General features: G+C 40.5%; 1 protein-coding gene across 3 annotated transcripts in view; it reads right to left on the bottom strand.

The window, feature by feature from the left end:
- PDE1B (phosphodiesterase 1B) overlaps window positions 1-17,736 on the bottom strand; it is a 382,256-nt gene that overhangs the window by 254,453 nt on the left and 110,067 nt on the right. The window lies entirely within an intron of this gene.

Below are 17,736 nucleotides of genomic sequence, written 5' to 3'. Positions count from 1 at the left end.
AGGACAACTCCAGTCCATATGCTCTTTTAGAGGATATGGGCATCATTTATGGGGCAGGTTCCCTGTTCTGGACTGTTTTTTATTATCCTGAGCAGAAACCACACAAAGAAAGAGAGTTTTCTAATCTGGTGGCTTACATGTTCTCCCATTCATTTGAATGGCTACTATAATAGAGGTATATCTGACGTGTAGCGGGGGCGTTCAGATACAAGATTCATAGTTAATAACAATTTAGATCAGGGATGCCCAACTCCAGCTGTTGCAAAACTAAAACTTCCATCATTCCTGGACAGCCTACAGCTATCAGGGCATTCTAGGAGTTGTAGTTTGAGCATCACTGGTTTAGATAATTCACTTGCTTGCATTGGCGGTATATAAAGCACAATTATACTGCTGTAGACACAACCCACTCGTGCGTTATTAATGTATGTGCTGTTTGCAAGTTTATGAAGGAAAGCTTTTATCACAGAGCCTGCTGAACATCTTGTCCATCAAGCTAAATTGCAAGGTAATCAAATGAGCAGTTACTTCTGCTTCAATACCGCAAAAAATGTTGCATCAACTGGCAATAATACATAAACTTTTGGCTGAACACTTAAAACCTGATATTAATGAAATTTTGATGAAAGATCAAGTATATTGCCTATATGCGGAGCACATGCTATGTAGGAGTGCGTTTCTCTTTGAACTACGCATTTATACATATTAGGTGCAGAAGCCAGTCTAATGAAAAGTGCATATCTTAAATTAAATGACATTCACTTATTTGTGTTTGACAGAGCTGTCTACCTGGTGTCTCTGATCATGGACCTTGAAGGTGGGTATCTGCTGTGTAAAACAGCAGGCAACCGCTGGCTATGACGCCCCCACTCAGCTCCTGAGTGGGAACTATTGTAACCCCTTCTGGACCAGGCCATTTTCTGTTTTATTGTTTTCATTTTTTACTCCTTGCCTTCCCAGGGCCATAACTTTTAATTTTTTTCCATTCACATGGCCATATGGGAGCTTTGCAGGACAAGTGGTACTTTGTAATGACACCATTTACTGTTGCATACAATGTAGTGGGAGGATGGAAAAAAAAATTCAAATGGGGTAGATTAAAAAAACACAAACTAATTTAATATTAAGACCCTTATAACTTTTTTATTTTTATGTTTATTGAGCTGTGTGAGGGCTCATTTTTTGCAAAATGGTGTATCAGCGATTTTTAAGGTTTTTTTCCATTACACCATTCGCTGTATGGGACAAATATTTTTATATTTTAATGGTACGGGCATTTTCTTTCTTTTAAACTTTTTAAGCGTTCCCCTATGATACTTCAACAAGCAATCAAAAGACATTCCATGATAATTTATAAAGCTATAGATGGAAATCTATAGATAAGATATAGATAAATCTATAGTTAAAAATTGAGAATTTGGGAGTAGGGAGCACTCTTAATGGTCATGCACATTGTAATCACATTTGCATGGCTCTATACAGCAATACCGAGTCCCAAAACTATGCATGGAGGCATATGGTATCACCATAAGGTATCATATTATCCCCTAGTTGCAGCAATTCTACTTAGGAATTCCTCTTTAATACAGCAAGAAATGCTGCACGATATTCCTTTTTTTGTCACTGATTCTTTTTGTCACAAACTCCAAGAGAAGTATCCTCAGTGTCCTTGGTTCAAAATTGGAGGCAAATGAAAGTGCAGCATACACCGAGTCCATGAGTGTTAGATTATAGATCCATCCAAACTGCTCAATAATATGTTCTTGTGGTCTTATACCAGAGGTGACCTAGGACATCTTGAAAATAACATTAACTCTAGCTTGTAATTCCATTAACTCCACCTTGCAATTCACCTCCGTCTTCTCCAGTGCGGAGAAGTTCTAAATTATCACAGTATTCACAGTCGTGCCTAATTTAATACAACTCCCTTAAGTGTTGTTAGCGCTAGACAAAAAATTTTAATATTTAGACACAGCTAAACTCCTTTTTCAAGCCACTTCCATACTAATCTTCCACTTGATTTTTTAAGTGGAGAGCCCAGGAGACTCATTCCTTCCTTGAAGTGATGGCATCAGTGGAACCTTTTGCCTCATCACAAGCGTGGATTGCATCGCAATGAAACATCTGTCACAAACTGCAATCTTTTTTTACTTTATCTTGACTTTACAGACTCGTCAAAGGTCGCTTTTCTTCCTGCAAACCCTTAGCCAATTTTTTTTCTGCACCTCCGTCGGGAATGGTGTCTTTTATGTGGTTATCATGTTGTTTCTGTACAATACACGTCATGACTATCATGGTTAATGCAAGCAGTTACTGATCTATTCTATTTTTTCCATCTATGCCCTCTATAAATCACCTATATATGACCGGCGCTATAGTCTACATCAGTAGACATGAAGGAAGGATTAACACCACCACTCACCTGACCACCAGCAACGGCGAAACTAATACTTACCTGAACTCTATCTTTTTCATTGATCCATGGGTTGATTCCCCACATCCTTGTTTGCTAAAGCTGGACAAACGCATGTGACAATGATCAGCTGCATTACAGCTGACCTGTCCTTCATGAGATCACTCATATCAGCAACACTACCAGCAACATGCCAGGCTAAAATTAAAGAAACTGACATCATGGTCCTTGAGCACGACAGCAAACAATCACCCAAATTTGGCCACATGTGCCATCAATGTGTCGTTTCAGACAATAACAGCTGAGATTCTCCAAACTAGCTGATGATGTATTTCTGACAGACAGAGGTCTTCCGTAAGCCATAGTGAATAATTGTAACTTTTAGACAATGGTCAGCCATTTCGGCTAACTTTAATCTCATGTATTTGGTCACCTTAATGTTGCGGGGTCTGTGGAGAGGAGATTGTCTTTACACCCATTAAAATAAAACATTTGGGCAACCATAACTGGCCTTGTCTTTCTATGAAGCCCACAGCCACATGGGCACACTCTTGCACAAGGATAATGCATAAAAAGAAAAGTTAGCACAGCAAATGCATAATATTAATAAAAAATAAAAGATCAGTTTGTCTAATGGGCAAATCATGAATAGATGTGTGAAAAGTAAAAAAAAATCAACACTTTTTATGTATATATTAGAGGTCCCTTAGCAGATGAAAAATGCATACTTTGTTATTGTGTAGATACCATAACTGAAGAGAACATGTAATTTTCTAATAATGTATACCTATTTTGTGCCATCTTTGGGATGTGGACAATTAAAATGACCCCTTTGGGCACTGTAGCTGTCCTTTTATGTGAACAGCCTTTGCTAGAGATAAAAGTGCATAATTCAAGGCATCTTTCACATAAGGGATAAATCTCCTGAGTCCAAGAGAAAAGACTGAATACCTTTCTGTAACTGAGAAAGAAATAAAAAATACAAATGGAGTAAAAAATGGTCCATACCTAGTTCTACCTTTTTGATGCTAATGGAGGCCAGGGAGAGCATTTTTCTATAATCGTTACAGAGATAAGTCAGCAATGTGTTCGTTGGTGTGATTCACAAGACATATTTTGACTCCATGTCTCTAATGGAATCTCTTATTTTTATAGACTACGGTACTTTTGCAATACAATTACGAATTATATAAGATTATTTAAAAAAAAGTGAGCCTCTATTTATCCAGCCCATGGGCTGTGCCTGGTATTTTAGCTCACCTAGTCATAATACATCCAAGTAAACATTATAGCTTCTTCATTGCAATATTAGCTTATTTTTAACTTAGTAAATAAAATTAAAATCTGCATATTTTAGGGGGTCAAACCTGACATTTTTGACCATATGAATATATATATAGGAAATGGCCTGCATGAAAATGTTTGAAAACATTTTCCCATGACAACCGTTCTTGGTCCCTACCAATTACACGAAAAACACATGAGTGCTTAGTCCTTTCCTTTTCACATGTGCGGCCATCACTAATGTTATTTACTAATTCCAGAGCGACAACCAATATGGCTGGCTTTTTCTCTTGATTTGCCTAAGGGTATGATCACAGTAGCATGATATATTCCATTAGGATGCAAATGATGAACAAAAACAATCACTGAGTGGCTCCATTATATCCAAAAAGAACAAGAATCTTCATTTCATGCAAACATTCTATTATTTTATGGTTGCAACATACCATACACCTTATTCATAGAAATTCCTTAAAAGTTGTTAGTTTATTCCACATCTATGTCTATGCCAACGTTTCTGCCACCCCAGACCTTAATTCCCCAGAAATATAGCTTGCTGCATTCTCAAGTGTTGCATTTATAAGTAACATAGTACATAAGGCCGAAAAAATACATTTGTCAATCCAGTTCGGCCTGTCATCCTGCAAGTTGATCCAGAGGAAGGCATCTGAGATATTCAGGAGACTAACTTAGACTAACTTAGAGCTTTTCCACTGTAGCAGAACTTCAGCTGTGTTTTTGGTGGATACTCAGACACTGTGCTTCAAAACAGGTAAGGAATTTTTTAGACAGGTTCTTGCTATTGTCTGATTGCAAATGAGCATAGGTGATTAAGGTGTTAAATTTGTTGCTGGGGGAGGAGCTTTTGTGGGAGTGTGTGCATATATAGCAACATAGTATTAGCTTGCCTAAATATAGCTTGCTGCATTCTCAAGTGCTGCATTTATAAGTGCATCTGAGATATTCAGGAGATACTCTGGAGGTAATCTGGAGGTGGATACAATCTAAAAAAGTAAGATTTGTTTGTTTAAAATCTTTCCCCTCTTTAAAATGGCAGATCTGGTTCTGTGCAGGAATTGTGCTTTTATTTCAGGTTCCACTCTTCAGAGGTTTGGATGCTGTCTGATCTGTAGACAGTTCTCCATAATGCAGCAGGAAATAGCTTTTTTGAAATCTGAGATTTGTAAATTAACTGTTAAGCAAACTCAGGCTGGGAATGTTGCAATGCCACTGCCACAGAGGCCCCCTAGAAATGAAAGATGGGTTACTGCAGGTTCTGGTAGACTGAAAGTTGTTGATAGAAGACATGTCCCACAGTCTGTGGCACTCCATAATTCATTTGCAGCACTTTCAGAGCGCAAGAGCAACATGGAGGATGGCTCAGGCACAGTGGGTGAGGAACAATCTTCTCCCATGCCTAAAGTATGCAAGACTGCAGCCAAAGACAAAAAGTATAAGGTGAGGACTGATAGTAAGCAGCTGTTGGTAGGCGATTCTATCATAAGAGGTGTGAAGTTTGAGGAAAATGGTTTGGTGAGTTGTCTCCCTCGTGCTACCGCTAGCAGGGATATACGACGTAGCCTTAATATTGTTAGGCAAGCAAAACAGAAAAGGGAGGTGGATGTTATTGTCCATCTGGCTTGCAATGAGGTTTCAAAGGTGAAGGAAGCTTTTCACACACTTGGAAATGATATACGGTAGGTTGCATCAACTGTTTCATTCTCTGCAGTTTTGCCTGTGCATAACCTTCAGCATGACAGGAAGATGCGCATTAAGGAATTCAATGGTGAATGGTGTCTGAACCAAGGGTTTGGCTTTGTGTCTCATGTTAGCTCTCGTTGGAATGGAAAAGAACTGTACAAGAAAGATGGTTTGCATCTTTCTCTCAAGGGAAAGAATGTCCTCAGTGAACAGTTCAAAGTATTTGCTAAGGAGCATTTAAACTAGTAAGGGGGGCAAAAGAGTGATAATCCAGCAGTCCGACTGCCCCCCGGAACAATGCCAGAAGATGCCAGTAGTACATAGGTTAAGAAATGACAAGCTCAGAGTCTTGTCTACAAATGCTTGCAGTTTAGGGAATAAAATCAATGAACTTGAGTCTATAATGTTATCTGAGAATATAGATTTAGTGGCTGTTACTGAGACATGGTTCAATGGGAGTAATGACTGGGCTATAACAATACCAGGGTTCTCTCTGTATAGGGAAGACAGGGAAAGCAAGAAAGGAGGAGGGGTGGCCCTGTATGTGAAAGATAGCATAAAATCTAACTTAATACAAGTTAGCGAGACCAATTCAGAGTCAGTTCGGGTTACCTTGCAGCTTGATAATCATATGGTAACTCGTGTAGGTGTGCTATATAGACCACCTAGCCAAGTCAAAGAATTAGATGATCAACTAGTTGAGGAAATAGCTAAAATGACATTGAAAGGGGAAGTTATCATTATGGGAGACTTTAATCTTCCTGATGTAAACTGGAAAACCAAAATAGCTAGTCCTGCAAGGAGAACAGATATTCTAAATTCCCTACTGGGATTATCTCTACAGCAAGTAGTTGAGGAGCCAACCCGGAAGGAGGCCATTTTAGATTTAGTATTCACAAATGGGAATTTGGTATCTGATATTACTGTAGGGGAAAGCTTGGGATCTAGTGATCACCAGTCAGTGTGGTTTACTATAAGTACAGTGACTGAGTCAGACCACACTAAAACTAAAGTTTTAGATTTTAGAAAAACAGACTTTTCTAAAGTTAGATTAGTGGTATACGAGTCCCTATCAGATTGGAATCAATGGAGTCCAGGAGAAATGGGACTACTTAAAAGTGCACTATTGAAGGCAACAGATAATTGCATTAGGCTTGTCAGTAAAAGCAAAAAAAAGGAAGAGACCACTGTGGTACTCAGCAGAAGTGGCCAAAAATATTAAAAACAAAAAGATAGCATTTAGTAATTATAAAAAAAAAAAAACGAGGATGACAGCCAAATTTATAATATAAGGCAGAGAGAGGCCAAACAAGTTATAAGAGCTTCTAAAGCAGAGGCAGAAGAGAAAATAGTTCAGTCAGTGAAAAAAGGCGATAAGACATTCTTCAGATACATAAATGAAAAAAGGAAACTAAAACAAGGAATTACCAAATTAAAAACAAATGAAGGAAGGTATATGGAAAAAGATAAAGAACTAGCTGGCTGCCTCAATGAATACTTCTGTTCAGCTTTTACAAGGGAAAATTAAGTTAAAGGACCTCAGTTAGGAAGGAAGACTAATGAATCTTTTGATGCATGTGTCTTTACAGAGGAAGAGGTTCTGAGTCAGCTGTCTGAAATTAATACAAATAAGTCACAGGGGCCTGATGGGATACACCCAAAGCTATTAAATGAGCTTAGCAGTGAACTAGGAAAACCATTAACAGATTTATTTAACCAATCACTGGTAACAGGAGTCGTCCCAGAAGATTGGAAATTAGCAAATGTTGTGCCCATTCACAAGAAAGGTAGTAGGGAGGAATAGGGGAATTATAGGCCAGTAAGCCTAACATCAATAGTGGGGAAATTAATGGAAACCATACTTAAGGAGAGGATTGTGGAACATCTAAAATCCCATGGATTGAAAGATAAAAAACAGCATGGGTTTACTTCAGGGAGATCATGTCAAACTAATCTTATTGATTTTTTTGATTGGGTGACTAAAATAATAGATGGCAGAGGTGCAGCAGACATCGCTTATCTAGACTTTAGTAAGGCTTTTGATATTGTCCCACATAGAAGGCTTATCAATAAATTGCAGTTTTTGTGCTTGGACTCCCATATTGTTGAATGGATTAGGCAATGCCTGAGGGACAGACAACAGAGGGTTGTAGTCAATGGAGTATATTCAGACCATGGTCTTGTTACCAGTGGGGTACCTCGGGATCTGTTCTGGGACCCATATTGTTTAATATCTTTATCAGCAAAATTGCAGAAGGCCTCGATGGTAAGGTGTGTCTTTTTGCTGATGACACAAAGATTTGTAACAGGGTTGATGTTCCTGGAGGGATACACCAAATGGAAAAGGATTTAGGAAAACTAGAGGAATGGTCAAAAATCTGGCAACTAAAATTTAATGTTGATAAGTTCAAAATAATGCACCTGGGGCGTAAAAACCCAAGAGCAGAATATAAAATCAGTGATACAGTCCTAACCTCAGTATCTGAGGAAAGAGATTTAGAGGTCATTATTTCAGAAGACTTAAAGGTAGGCAGACAATGTCATAGAGCAGCAGGAAATGCTAGCAGAATGCTTGGGTGTATAGGGAGAGGCATTACCAGTAGAAAGAGGGAGGTGCTCATGCCGCTCTACAGAGCACTAGTGAGACCTCATTTGGAGTATTGTGCCCAGTACTGAAGACCATATCTCCAGAAGGATATTGATACTTTGGAGAGAGTTCAGAGAAGAGCTCCTAAACTGGTACATGGATTGCAGGATAAAACTTACCAGGAAAGATTAAAGGACCTTAACATGTATAGCTTGGAAGAAAGACGAGACAGAGGGGATATGATAGAAACTTTTAAATAGATAAAGGGAATCAACAAGGTAAAAGAGAGAATATTTAAAAAAAGAAAAACTGCTACAAGAGGACATAGTTTTAAATTAGAGGGGCAAAGGTTTAAAAGTAATATCAGGAAGTATTACTTTACTGAGAGAGTAGTGGATGCATGGAATAGCCTTCCTGCAGAAGTGGTAGCTGCAAATACAGTGAAGGAGTTTAAGCATGCATGGGATAGGCATAAGGCCATCCTTCATATAAGATAGGGCCAGGGGCTATTCATAGTATTCAGTATATTGGGCAGACTAGATGGGCCAAATGGTTCTTATCTGCCGACACAATCTATGTTTCTATGTTACTAACGGCAGCCTCTAAGCACTGTAGAACTGCCTGTGGAATATCTTTATAATAGGGTCTGGTGGAGATCTGTCTGGGTTTTCAGCAATTTGGAAGAATAACGCTACATGCTCCCCTTGTTTCTCCTCTGCCTCTCCCCTCAACCATTACCTTTACTGGCTCCCTATTCAGTTCAAAATACTAACTAAGGGCTCATTCAGACGGACGTATTTTTTTTTCCGATCCGTAAAAATGCAAATCCGTTTTTTTTTGCAGACCCAGTCTGTCTGAAATAAATGGAATGTATGATTCAGTGGTTCCACGGTGTGCTGTCCGCATCTTTTGCGGTCCCATTGAAATGAATGGGTCTATACCTGTTCCACAAAAACATACAGCCGTCTGAAAGAGCCCTAACTATAAGGCTGTCCACAATCTGTCCTCTCCTTACATCTGCTTTCCCAATACATTCAGAGATGTAATCTCCGATTCTCACATGACCTACTTCTTATCTTGCCTATTCAATGCACAATCCTCTACAGGATTTTTGACGTGCACCCCTTATACTCTGGAACTAACAACCTCTTCACATCAGACTCTTCCCCAACATCCAAACCTTCAAGAGTAACCTGAAAACCAACCTCTGCAATAACCCTGATGCCACCACACAGCCAGATTCTACCCTCACCGACTGTCTCCTTCCCTGTTCCCCTGTAGATTGCAAGCCCTCGGAAGCAGGGCCCTCACCCCCTCTATACGTTCAGGCTTATTATGCTTGTTTTGTTTTATATTATGTATATAAATCCCCTTTTTAGATGTATAGCACCATGGAATTAATGGTGCCTTAAAATAAATAATACAATTGCTGATGGAAACCTAGATGAAACCTGCAAAAGAAGCTCTAAAAGCAGATGTGAACATAGCTCTATGCTGAAAACTGCAGCCATTAGTTTTCATAATGGTTATAGATAAAATAACTGAACAGCTATTAGTCTCTAAAGTTGCTGTTTGTCAAGTTTCTTGTTTATATAGCACTCTGGTCTAGCTAAAAACCATTGAGGGGAACCCTGGTTATCACAGTCTTGCGTGTAATCAATGCCATTATGAGACTCCCAGGTGCTGCTTCACAGAGAACACAAGAAGCTCTGGGGAGCGCGGATGAAATTATAGTGTTTTGTTCCAAATGGAAGTGTTGAATCCTGTAACATCGTGTTATCATTTTTCAAAATCATTCACATGTTAAAGCAAAATACTTGCAGGATGGAAAAAAATACAGTACATCGGGCTCGGACAAACCTCACCAGGTTTAGGAGCTACGCATACGGTTAAAAGTTCACAGAAACTTAGATCAGGTTTAAAAGGGAAGACAGACATAAAATAAACCTTTCCACTTGTCTTACCTGCTGGATCTAATACAGGACACAGAATACAGGACACAGAGTCTGAACTAACACATCACTTAAGATTCTGATTCTGCTATAACAAAGTAGGAAAAAGCTGAGCTTTTTTTTAAAGGTAGTCATTGCGGTGACCCTACTCTGCCTCCCACCAATCAGTCACAGCAGTCCCAACAGTGCCCCCTTCACTCCCCACCAGACGACATAGCAGCCCACATTTACTTCCCATAGTAGTTACAGCCAGGGGCATACTCCGATCTCATAGGACCCCATAGCAAAACTTAGTATGGGCTTCCTGCACATAGTTTCCCCGTGTATGTGCATCAATCACTCCCAGGCAATGCAGAACATGCGCAACTGCCCAGATTTCTGACAAATGTAAAAAAAAAAAATTATTACATAAACATTGTGCATAAAAAAGTTGCCTTTGGCCTTAGTCATTTTATTCAACTTTTATGTTGGAAAAAGTGGATCAGATGCTTCAAATTAGGGATCGACCGAATATCGGAAGTACCGATATTATAGGCCGATATTCAGGATTTTGTGCATTATCGGTATCGGCATCTAACCTTGCCGATATACCGATAATGCGTATAAGGCGAATACTAGTGAGCGCTTCCATTATGGAAGCGCGCACTAGTATGCATCAGGTGCCGGCAGCAGGGAAGAAGCGCAGCAAGCGCTTCCGATACTCACCCTCACTGGTCTTCTTTGATGGGTCTCACGCTGCACTGTCCTGACCCCGTACAGCATCAGGACGTAGTGCGCTCACTATGACCTGATGCTGCCCGCTGTCAGGTGACAGCGCAGCGCGGGCCGGAGAACACAGGGGAGCGAGACGCCGGACCCAGAGATGAAGAGAAGCCGCGACGCAGGAGAGGTGAGGAGTTTTCTATTTTATTCATCTGAGGTCTGATAGGGGTTAATAATGGTCTGATCTGAGGTCTGATAGGGGTTAATAATGGTCTGATCTGAGGTCTGATAGGGGTTAATAAAGGGCTGATATGAGGTCTGATAGGGGTTAATAAAGTCAGTGAGGAGGGGTGGTGGTGTGAAAATTGGCATTTGGCACTAGTATATTATACATGTAAATTATTAATTGACTACTAACTAGGGCTTTATTAATTTATCATTTATAATATACTAGTGCCAAATTCAAATTTCCACCACCTCTGTGACTACCAACTAATATAATATATATTATGAGATATTAAATATCGGTATAAATTATCGGCTATCGGGCTGAAAGTTCACAGATTATCGATATTAGTATCGGCTCTAAAAAAATCTATATCGGTCGCTCCCTACTTTAAATATATGGTGCTGATTCTGAACACCATATTCCTCAATGTATTTACACCAGAAAACTGGCAAAAATACATAGGTAAATCTTCTCTTCAAAGCTACCTGCAGCCACCACTAGGGAGAACTCAGGGAATAGGAATTATTACACCTACCATGAAAGCTGTAATAATATCTTTGCATTGAGCTCCCATAGTGGCAGCTGTGTGAAAATGCAGTGTTTTCACACAGGGAAGAGAAGAACAAGTTCCATGGAGCCGTCCCTCCCCGGGGCCCCATAGCAGTTGTGTGGTCTGCCTCTATTGCAGGTACTTCCATCAATTGTCCCAGCAGAGCTCCTGAGTCTGCGAATAGTAACAAAAGCTCCCCCTTCTTCCACAAATAGTCAAAGCAGTGCCCTTCCCCTACTCCAGTGGTGTCAGCAAGGTGTCCTCCGATTCCTGCCTACTTTACTTATACTCATATTTCTGGACCAAGGCTACCTGCACAAGGGTGCAGGTCTGCAAAGAGAACTTCCATGCATATTTTTGTGTGAATTTCTCTGTCTCCGCACAAAAATCGGCATGTATTACTTACGTACTTTGCTGTGGATATAATGCAGAGACACAGAGAAATCTGCGGTAAAATCCACAGAAGATATGCTGCAGATTTCAAAATCAGCACAGCAGGTCAATTTAACCACGGAAAAAAAGTGTACATGAGATTTGTCAAATATCATTCACTTTCCTGATATTGGAAAAACAGCATGTAATCCATGTGTACAGGGAGCGTAAGACTACATGTGATCAAACTATTACCAGTCAGGGACAGGACAATATCTTGCTATCTCCATGTTTTTAGCCACAGTACAAAGCACCTTGTCACCAAATGCCAAAAACACAAGACGTCAGGCACCGGATGTGTTATCCATGCCACGTAAACTTCTTTGTGTGTTTTGCCACAATTGTTTGCACCATAGCGCTATTTGAGCGGGGAGTATGCCAATATTCATCCTCATCTTCCTGACTCATGAGTATAAAGATAAAGCTGCAGAACTTCTAGGACTAATATGACACTTATTTAGACCATTTATATACCAGCGTGGGTCTGTAGATATCTAGGTGACAACCCTTTTTTGCAATGTCACTGTTTCCCTTGGAATTTCTTCATTTGTTAGAACAAAGTAATGCAAAGATGGCAGAAAAAATATTAAGGTATGCACTTTTTCAACTATTGTTCTAATGTCGGAAAAACACTCAACAGTCCCAACAGAGCTACTCTACTGCCATTGGAGAAGCTCCCTTCCCTCCATAGTAGTGTCTTCCCTTTGTACTACACTAGTTACATCAGAGCCCCCCTGAATTTCTTCCAGTGCTCACAGCAGCCCGCTTCCCCCTAACACAAACTCCCTCCTATTAGTCACAGCAGGACCTACCACTTCTCCTATATTCTCACATTCAACATGTTCCCTAAAGCTACAGATGAGCAACCTGTTAGGGTGCAGCAACTAATCTCAGGATACATAGAACTAGTGCTGTCAGTGCGATTATCTTGCTCCATACTGAAAGCGACTAGCAAACAATAGAGAGAATATGATGAACTATTCCAGAAGGCCTCTATAAAGATGCATGATGTCCTTAAGGGGTTTTCTGGTATATAGATATTGAGAACTTATTGAGACCTATGGAGATAGGTCATTGATATCAGATCAATGATTTGGGTAGCCACCAGTGCCCGAAACTATACAGTGAATGGAAGACTCCTTCCACTGTGTAGTTTCTGGTACATGTCTACTGTAGCTCAGCTCCCATTCTCTTTTGGCTTCATCCACTGTTTAGGTTCTGGTGCCGGGGGTTGACCGAAGGAGCAGATCATGGGGGTGTGGGGTGTCAGACCCCACTGATCAGATATATCTAAGTCCTAGAAAACCCCTTTAATGCTGATAAAAGCTGCATTTAAAAATGGAACTATGTTACCTTCCTATTTGTTCGAGCAAATAAAAAATAGCTGAAAGGGAGATTTACTGACTTTATACAATATAAAATACACAGTTACAGCAAAATAAAAGGGATGTTATTGCACTCTGAACCAATATCTACCAAAAGGACACTCTTGACATATGTATCAGCTCCAAAGGATACATTTGAGCGTATACCCAGGGAGCATTTACAAACATACACCAAATGCATCCATAAGGAGATGTGCAGAGCCTAACCTGGTAACTGCACCACCTCCGTATCTAAGAGAATGCTAAATATTTAATTTTCTTAATGAAGGAGGTCATCACACCACCACAGAGGATGTTCATCCATGCGTCCAAGCGAAGGGAAATTCGGAATTTAATATTCCGTCACTGCCATCAAGACAGCATGGCAGAACCACTCCTAGACGATTATCCAAGGGGACAACGTCAACATGCTTTCTGAGATTTGTATTTCAGGCTTTGAGCTTGAAGGGTAAACGCCAACCTCAGCTGTCTCATCATTCGCAATAAACATCACATTTACACATGGACAAACTGAGTGCACACACGCACAATCAATATTAACCCACGACTCAGGATTTTAAAGTCGCATCTCATGTTTGAGTCGTCACCCTTTTTCATGAAAGCACACAGACATTATACATAAATCTATGATAACCTCTTTCCATTTAACAAATAAGGCCTTCTGCTGCTTTAACTACAGAACCAACCTGTAAATAGTCCATACAGGGAAGAAAGAACACGATGGCATGAGTGCCGATGGATTCTGCTTCTACAGGATACTACATCCTGAAGAATACAGGATACTCCACAATAGTTCTGAGCAAATTGATTGACTCGCGGCAAAGCCAAATTTCCTTGTGCTTCGTGGTAACGAATCAATTTTCCCTGAATAGGGGTAAAAAGTTTAAAAAATCTTACTTACCTCATCTGTTTGAGTACAAAGAGCCGGCCGCTGCAATCTTGACTGAAGATCCAACAAGAAATCCGGTGTGCAGTAACGTATGACGTAACCACGCCGGTCGACGTCATGACATCATCATGGGCATTGCGAGATTTCACGCTGGATCTTCAATCAAGATGGCGGCTGCCGACTCTTTGCATTCAAATATTAATGTCAGATGCCACAATCAGCTATGAACGCAGCATCTGAGGGGTACAATAATGGGAAGTGGCGCAATCGCAACTTACAAAAAAAAATGCAACAGCGCTTATGAGTAGTCAAATCTGTTTATACAGAGGTTCCACACCCACTGTGAGAATATGTACACCCAGTTATTTAAGCAAATAAAAGATATTTGCTTGGACATTACATCACCACTTATCTACACAACAATGAAGGGAAATGAGACAAGGCATTTGTATTTTTTTTTCTATATTATTTGCATATTTTAAGTCAAAGACAAACCAGCTGACTTTCCGCAATTTCTACAGAACACAGCTTAATTTTTATCTGGGGAATGGTTGAGTTGGTTACGCCATTTTTTGTCCTACTGCAGACAGAAGAAAAAGGGGGCAGGACTGATCGCCCCATTTGTACATTTTTTAGTTTTCATTGCAATATGAGAAAAAATAGGATCAAAGGAGAGATAGTGATTAAGGAAGCTATAATTTTTTTGTGCATTTTCTATGTTTTGTGCTCCTTTAACCATTCGCAATATACAGTAAGGTAAATTATCTTCGTGGTTGGGAGCATATGCTGACCAATCTGGATTTTGCCCAGTGACACTTCAAATTCTGCTCATAATGACATCATCTCTTGTCAAGCAATTTTTTTTTTCCTATAACACTTTTTGCAAACTAAAAATGTTAGTCAAAGAATAAAACCTATTCTATCCCAGAAAGAAACAGTTTTCCATGTGCTAGCATAAGGGCCCTTTCACACTTGCGTTCTTTTCTTCCGGCATAGAGTTCCGTCGTCAGGATTATCCCAATGCATTCTGAATGGAGAGAAATCCGTTCAGGATGCATGAGGATGTCTTCAGTTCCGGACCGGAACGTTTTTTGGCCGGAGAAAATACCGCAGCATGCTGCGCTTTTTGCTCCGGCCAAAAATCCTGAACACTTGCCGCAAGGTCAGATCCGGAATTAATGCCCATTCAAAGGCATTAATCCGGATCCGGCCTTAAGCTAAACGTCGTTTCGGCGCATTACCGGATCCGACGTTTAGCTTTTTCTGAATGGTTACCATGGCTTCCAGGACGCTAAAGTCCTGTTTGCCATGGTAAAGTGTAGTGGGGAGCGGGGGAGCAGTATACTTACCGTCCGTGCGGCTCCCCGGGCGCTCCAGAGTGACGTCAGGGCGCCCCACACGCATGGATGACGTGATCGCATGGATCATGTGATCCATGCGCATGGGGCGCTCTGATGTCATTCTGGAGCGCCCCAGGAGCCGCACGGACTGTAAGTATACCGCTCCCCACTACTACTATGGCAGCCAGGACTTTAATAGCGTCCTGGGTGCCATAGTAACACTGAACGCATTTTGAAGACGGATCCGTCTTCAAATGCTTTCAGTTCACTTGCGTTTTTCCGGATCCGGCGTGTAATTCCGGCAAATGGAGTACACGCCGGATCCGGACAACGCAAGTGTGAAAGAGCCCTAAGATGTATCTGCACCACAAATTACTAATGATTAATTTAAACAATATCAATAAAAATGATTTAATAAATTCATATTAAGATATTAAAGGGGATCTTAGTAAAACAGAAGCATTAAAATTAGTTTTGGGAAAAATGAAACAGGTTGTGTGCTGTTCCAGCATTTATTTCTTCCATTTAAGATAAATTGCTGTATTTGTGTTATCATATCATTACAATGTTAAGTAATGCTGCCACCCTGTGGTCATTCTTGCTATAGGTTTCCTGAATGTATTATGTAAATCCCATTGCCTTTTCTCTCTGTCTACTCCTCCCTTTCGGTGTCATCATATCCTGTTTGTTCTGGTCCTGTGTCTTTCTTTTCTGCAGCAGACTCAGAGCTGGTGAGAGCATTTGGTTTTGACCTCTAATATCTTTTATATGTCTTTGCTCAAGGTAAACTCAATAAATTACCAAAGCATTTCCATTGTATCCTCCTCACTGGAGCTTCACATGCAACTGGTACCACGACCTAGGGATATTAGTGAGTTCAGCTGTCTACCATTGCTTGTACAGAGATTACCACTCACAACCAGTCAGAGACTTCTCTAATTTACATCTGTGGCAGAATAGGTTGATTTTTGAACCTCATCATATGGAGGAGTCTCACCTCCATATCGCCATATCACCGTGCTGCGATGCAGCAGCAAACCCCAAAATCAATAATAAGGAGCATGATTTTATAGTCTGCTGTATATAAAACTATTGTTATATTCAACCTTCTTGACCAAAGGTAATGCTTCTATTTCATCTGAAATTGGTATTCAGCTGACAACTTGGATACTGGATCTTTTGCCGCTACACTTGGTCCTGCATGCTCCCTTCTGTATCTTATATGAAATACTGTAGCTGAAGAAGGCTGAAGTAGGCTAAGATGCTGCTGGCCATTTACTAAGCAGGAGCGCTATGTTATGCCGCCATGTAACATAAATTGATCAAGAAACTTCTTTTGCGTGACTCTGTGTCTACTTGTGGGATTCTGCATCTGTAAAGTGATGCGCTGTAGGCACTTTTGACAAGGGTTTGTGCATTTTTCTTTCAGTCTGCCTTGCTTTGTGCAGAGGCTCATGACATGGTGCATGGGAAGCTTGTCTAAGCATCCTGCCGGGAGATTCTGGCATGAAGCTTACTGTTTGATTTGAACACGCTGACTTGAAGCGGTCCATGCTGTTTTCAGACATTTTAGCTTGGGGTGAATATCTAACAGGGTCATTCCAGCAAAATGCAAGAACTAAGCCCTTCTAATGTAAACAACTTATATCCCCCGATGGGTACCCTTATAGGATACACCTCATGTACGCTTCTTTATTATTTGTAAAGGTCTATGTGCTTAAAGGAGTAAATATGCACATCTTGGATTCTGTTTTTGACAAGATGTAATGCTGTTTAGTGTTTTTGGACTGTCAGGATATATACTTATCGACTGCATTTTATTGCTGTGTATATCCTGTTCCTGAGAAAGTAACCAAAGAAATGTTCGCTTTTACAAACGCTCATTCATTGGGTGATCCTGTTGTTCATGCAGGCACATCCATAATCGTTTCTAGGCAGCAGATCGTTCTGTCTAAACAGCGATCTGCTGCCCAGCAACAATGATTCTGTATGGGGATGAGGGATTGCAATGCCAATCCCTTGTCCTCATACAGTGAAGGAGATCGCTGCATGTAAATGTAGCGTTCTCCTTCACTGGACGAGCAGCTGCCTGTCGGGAAGCTACGCTACCTTCCTGACAATCGGCTGTAACATTGTGCAGTGTAAACCCGCCTTAGGTCTACCTTGTAGATGCATGATCCAAACAAGATTTTGACAAGTTGATATGTCCAGGCGTGATCTGGGCTGAAAGCAAAAGGGACATGTATGTTGTCAACCAGGGGAGTTGTTGGAC

The sequence above is a fragment of the Bufo bufo genome, chromosome 3 (genome assembly GCF_905171765.1).
Source record: "Bufo bufo chromosome 3, aBufBuf1.1, whole genome shotgun sequence".
NCBI classification, from domain to species: Eukaryota; Metazoa; Chordata; class Amphibia; order Anura; family Bufonidae; genus Bufo; species Bufo bufo.
Note: the sequence above shows the minus strand (reverse complement) of the source record. Positions and strands in the feature narration are given on the sequence as shown.